The following is a 5,818-nucleotide window of genomic DNA, read 5'->3' on the forward strand; positions in this document are numbered from 1 at the left end:
AGGAAAGCTGAAGATCCCATTAGTTATTCTACCAAATTCAGAGTCTCAAGGTGGAGCCCTCCAGACAGGTTTGATGCCAAGAGGCTGAGTATTCTCCTACTTTACTGCATTTTGCATGAAGCCACAGGACAGAGTCTTTTCAAAGGTGCTCACCAGCTTTAATAAGCTGCCTGAAGTCCAGTTTGAAGTAAGAAGGATGATCTTATTTGCAATGACAATAAACTGTAATAGTGATTATACTCCTGATTCCACATGTTCCATGGCAATGTTCTTTGTGATGTTTAAGCCACTTAACTCTGAAAACATCCTTAGTGACAATATGGCAAGGAAGAATTAAATTTATTTTAAAAAATCAGCTTTATCGAGGTATAATTTACATACAATGAGATGCACCCATTTTGACCACACATTTTAATGTATTTTGGCAGATTTTTATGCGTATGCAACCACCTGCAAATAGGCTGACCAGTGGCTCCCCAAAGATGTCCATGTCCTAATCCCTGGAACCTGTCACTATGTTACCTTATACGGGAGGATATCCCAACTTGGGGGTGGACAGACGGCCCTCCCCAAAAACAGAGCTATGGGTTTGGAGTGCAGCCTCAAGCCACAGAGGCTTCTTCTTAAGCTTGTAACCTAATGGAGTCGGGTCCCATTGGATTCCAAATTTCTTGGGACCAGTGACTCCTCTTTTCCTTTGATTTTCTCCCCTTTTGAATAGGAGTGTCTATAACTGTCATCCTACACTTGGTCCACTATAGTACTATGGGAACAGACAACTCATTCCCTTCACAGGTCCACAGATGGAGGGGCATGCTACCCCCGGATGGACCCTACTCAGAGTCTCAACCATACCTGACTTCAGTGATTCAGATCATCTGATGAGACAGATGAGATTTTGGACTTGAGTTGATGCTATAATGACTTGAGAATGGGGGACTCTGGGATAAGGTGACTACATGGTGTGTGGGGGACTTCATGAAACTTTGGGAGCCTGAGGACAGAGATGTCCATATACTGAACCCCTAGCCCGCCACACAATCATCGCTCTACCATCAGTTACTGTAGGTGAGATTGGTCTTTTCTAGAATTCACATCAACGGAATCATATAGTATTAACACTCTCATGTCTGGCTTCTTTTGCTCAGGATCACATTTTTGAGAATTGTTCATGTTGTGCCTGTCAGGAGTTTGTTCCTATTTTATTGCTAAGTAGCACTTCATTGTATGAATATACCAAAATGTATTTATCCATTTTCCTATCGATGGACACTTGGGTATTTCTAGTTTGGGCTACTCCAAATAAAACAGCTATAACATCATGTCCAAGTCGTTGTGTAGGCAGATAAATGCTATTTTTAAATTTAAGAAAACTGAGCAACAGAAATGAACTGATTAGCAAATTATCCTCTTTTAAGCTGGAATCACTTGGAAAGCTTACACATCTAGTTTAAGGCTAAAAACTAGGGGTACCTGGGTAGCTCAGTCGGTTAAGCATCCAACTCTTGATTTTGGCTCAGATCATGATCCCAGGGTCCTAAGATCAAGCCCCAAATCCCGTGTCAGGCTCTGCACTCAGTGCTGAGTCTGCTTGAGATTTTCTCTCTCCCTCTCCCTCCCCTTCTGCTCCTCCCGCCCCCTTTCACTCTTTCTCTCAAATAAATAAATAAAATCTTATATATATATATATATATATATATACACACATATACATATATATACACATCTATATATATATACATATATATACATACATATATATATATATATATATATATATATATATATATATATATACCATATATATACATCCATATGGCTAAAAACTAATATAACCCCTTTGGAATATAATTAGTGTTTCTGTAAATATTCCTTGAAGTACACTCTTAGCTCTCATCCCCATAATCCAGAGAGAAGTCACATCAATCTGGATTATAGAATAATACAAAAAGAAATTCATATTTTATGATTTCTAAGTGTATAAAATAACTGAGATTATTTGCCTCAAAGATGTTTCTAGGGAAAAGCCCTACGGTACTTGCTTAAATAGTCAATTATACTCTACTGTAATTTACCTTTGACTCTTAACCACTTAAACATTCTCTCTGGGATTTTGATTACACTGTTAATTTGCTTAGCAAACACTTCCTTCAAAGTATAACAGGAAACATGAGCTAAACACTTAGAGGTATAACAAATCCCTAGCTAATGAGGCCCAATTAATGAAGTCTTAACTTTAAGTGAGCATAATCAAGATAGCACCAGCCCAGCCAATGAGAAGCCACTACACTTCCAGCTCCCAGTTTACTCCAATGGGCATTCTGTTTACAACAGCCCCTCCCAACCCCCTTTCCTCTACACTAGAGCCTCCTGTCCTTTGTTCTCCACACTTACCTATGGTTGCTTGCTTGTCTTGAGTTGCAATTCTTCGTTATCCAAATAAACCCATTTTTGCTGGTAAAAGAACTGACGGTTTTATTTTTAAGGTTAACATTACATTAACCTAAAGCAAGCTAGTTTAAGAACTCTCTTCCTTTAATTTTAACCAGAGGTGTGAAAGAGGGCCAGAGTATGGCCCAAAATATGCCACCTTGGCATATTGATTATTTTGAATTAGAGGTACTAGAGAAACAGCTGGGGTGAGAAGGACATTCTGGCTCTCCTTTGTCCCCCTGAGAGCAGGATACAAACTTCCCGGTGAAAGGTATGCTCGTTCTCCATATCAAGAGGGTGGAAGGCATTCTTATCACCAGAGACAGAATTTAGGGTCAAGAAAACTATATAAACAAAACTTGTTACTTCTTCCCCAATTTACTACCCAAGCCCAAACCCCTTTGTCTTGTCAATTCTTCACAAATTTATTGTTTCTTCACCTAAAATGTATTAAAGCTTTTTGCTTTGGTCACTTTTTTGGGTCTCATATTTTTATGGGGCTCCCATACCTATGAAATTAAAATGTTCTCCTGTTAATCTGTGTTATGTTAATTTAATTATGAGACCAGCCAAATAACCTAGAAGGGAAGGGAAATTTTTTCTGCCTTTACATTAGAGTTATCAGACCACTTTCTTTCTTTCTTCCTTTCTTTCTTTCTTTCTTTCTTTCTTTCTTTCTTTCTTTCTTTCTTTCTTTCTTTCTTTTCTTTTTCTTTCTTTCTTTCTTTTTCTTTCTTTCTTTCTTCTTTCTTTCTTTCTCTTTTTCTTTCTTCCTTTCTTTCTTTCTGTTTTTCGTTTTGTTTGTTTTGCCAAAACAGAGGACTTGACAAAGAATAGCTTAAGCAAATAAAGAGGTTTATTTTTCTCATGTAACATGAACGTTAGTGGTAAATAGTCCAAGGCCAATGCAACTGCTCAAGGATGTCTGTGGTATAAGCTTGCAATTGCTTGTGATTGCTGACATCAAGCTTGTGACTGCTGAGGCATCCATTTCATCCCAGGCATGGGGCATGCCATGAACCCTCCAGGCTTGTGAGTAATAAAGCTTGTTCCTCCAAGTTCCCTGGGAACTCTCCTACCCAATAGCATCACTGTGGATAGGCTGAGACCAACCCCAAACAGCATCATCATTAACCAGAGGTGTGACTCTAGGGGTCAAAAAATGGCTGCTGCTGGTCCAGCTATTAAGTCTACATCCCAGGCAGATGGAAGAGGAGAAACACAGGAGAAGCCCCCACCAGGGGCTTCTGCCTACATCTCCTGAGCCAGAGTTCTATAAAGAGCCACCCTAGCTGCAAAGAAGCCTGGATATTAAATATTCTTATTTTGTAAACTCCAAAATAGAGAGTAGAGCAAGAAAGGGATAAAAAGTATATGGAAAGAGTGTTGCAACCAATTCAAATCCCATTGCTTCTGGAATTCAGATTCAGAATGTATCATCTCATGTATTTGCATTTCCAGAACATCTGCTTAGAAGAAGGTCTCTCTCTGCTGGCTTCCGAACTGCAGTGCACAGAGAATGATTTGAGTGGTTATTTTTAATTCTCCTTTAGATGGAATACCACTCATACCATTTTAGATGCACAGGAGACCAGGACACACATTACATACAATGGGGGGACCCTGTCTATAGGATCTATCAGTCTCATTGGAATAGAAAATCTACATATATATGGGACACAAGGCAGACAGTGTGAGTGTTTCCTGGGAATAAACAACATAGTGTGGGGAAAAGGTAGAGGTTTGTTAAATAATAGAAGGACCCGGGATGGTTTCCCAAAGGTATGGAGATCCAGTTGGGCGTTGACAGAAGAGATTCTGAACAGGAGCCAGGCAAGTGCAGGAAGTGATGGATGGTGAGTGGGCCTGTGTACTTGGCAGTGTAGGGACATGGGGCTCTCCAGTGATGGCAATGTATGCTTATGTTGAGAACCACTATTCCAGAGATGGGGCGAGGGGGAAGCCCCAGAGCTTGGTGACTAGCTGGAAGGGGGAAAAGGAAGGAGGAGCTGAAAATGCATCCCTGTGGTCAATTCCACAACTGTGGAGGAGGTGATGCCCTGAGATGGGACCTGAGGAAGAGGAGGAGCAGCTGCTAGAAGAAGAGCAGAACAGGTCAGGTCAGAGGGCCAGAAGGATGCCCAAGTAGAGATGGGTGCTTGAAAAGGGGCCAAGACATTCACCTTCTGTTGGTCTTGTCTCCATCAAGGCTTGGCAAAGGAGCTCCTGCAGAGCAAAGAAGGCCAAAAAAAAAAAAAAAAATCCCTTCCATCCTCACCCCTGCAGGACCTGTTGACTTTGTGCTTTAATAAGGAGAAGACACTCTCTGAAATATTTCTTGGTGACTCAGGTCCAGATACCACTACTTTGCATTATAACTACAAAATAGCATTTGGTGCCAAAACAACAGCAAACCCATTCCTGTATCCCTGTTCTGACACAGAGTAGTTGGCACATTCCTTAAGTGTTACTGATGTGCACCTGGCTGTGATTTCCCTAGCTTATCTGAATCATTTTGGAAATATGTACCTATATGGGGGAAGTGAAAACCACAGGGCCATTTTGATTGAAGATACAGTGTCAACACACCCACACAAAGGAGTAAAGACACAAGATTTATTACTTACATGTCCCAGAGATGGTGGGGTGCATTACCATGAGCCAGGGGGAAGGACCGTCCTCCACCCCTCCACCTCTCTCTCTCTGCTCTCCACGAGAGCAGAGAGAGAGAGCAGGGTAGGAAGTATCTCTCACTTATAAAGTGGTTGGGGCAGAAGTCACTAACTTCTCAGCTCTGTTTTAGAAGGTGCTCCAGGAGGGGTGCCTGGGTGGCTCAGTCTGTTAAGCATCTGCCTTTGGTTCAAGTCATGATCCCAGGACTACTGGAATCGAGTCCTACATGGGGCTCCCTGCTCAGCGGGGAGTCTGCTTCTCCTCCTGCCCCTCCCCCTCCTCGTGTGTGTGCACTCACTCTCTCTCTCTCTCTCTCAAATAAAAATATTTTAAAGAAAAGGAAAGAGGATGGGGAGGGGAAAGAGGAGGAGGAGGAGAAGGAGAAGAAGAAGGAGAAGAAGTTGAAGAATAAGGAGGTGGTGCCCCAGGAAAAGCAAAGCAGGAACATGGGGCGGGAATCCTAAATTCAGATCCCTGTCTACCTGTCCAGACTTGGTGTGAGCAGGGCTGTCCTGTTGTAAAATGCCTGGGCAGCCACTCCAAACAGCTCTTTACTCGTCATACTTTGGCAAACTTCTGAGCAGTTCATAGGTAGCTTTTCCAAGGTGGACCACTTCCCTGGTGTTTTTTTCCCCTAAAGAGTATGGATTTTATTTTAAGCTTTCTTGTCCACCTAAGTCACCTGTAGAAAAGCTCACAAGCTGTAGGTATA

The sequence above is a fragment of the Mirounga angustirostris genome, unplaced genomic scaffold (genome assembly GCF_029215605.1).
Source record: "Mirounga angustirostris isolate CCGP_5_RB_7025 unplaced genomic scaffold, mMirAng1.0.hap1 SCAF_1, whole genome shotgun sequence".
In the NCBI taxonomy this organism is placed as follows: Eukaryota; Metazoa; Chordata; class Mammalia; order Carnivora; family Phocidae; genus Mirounga; species Mirounga angustirostris.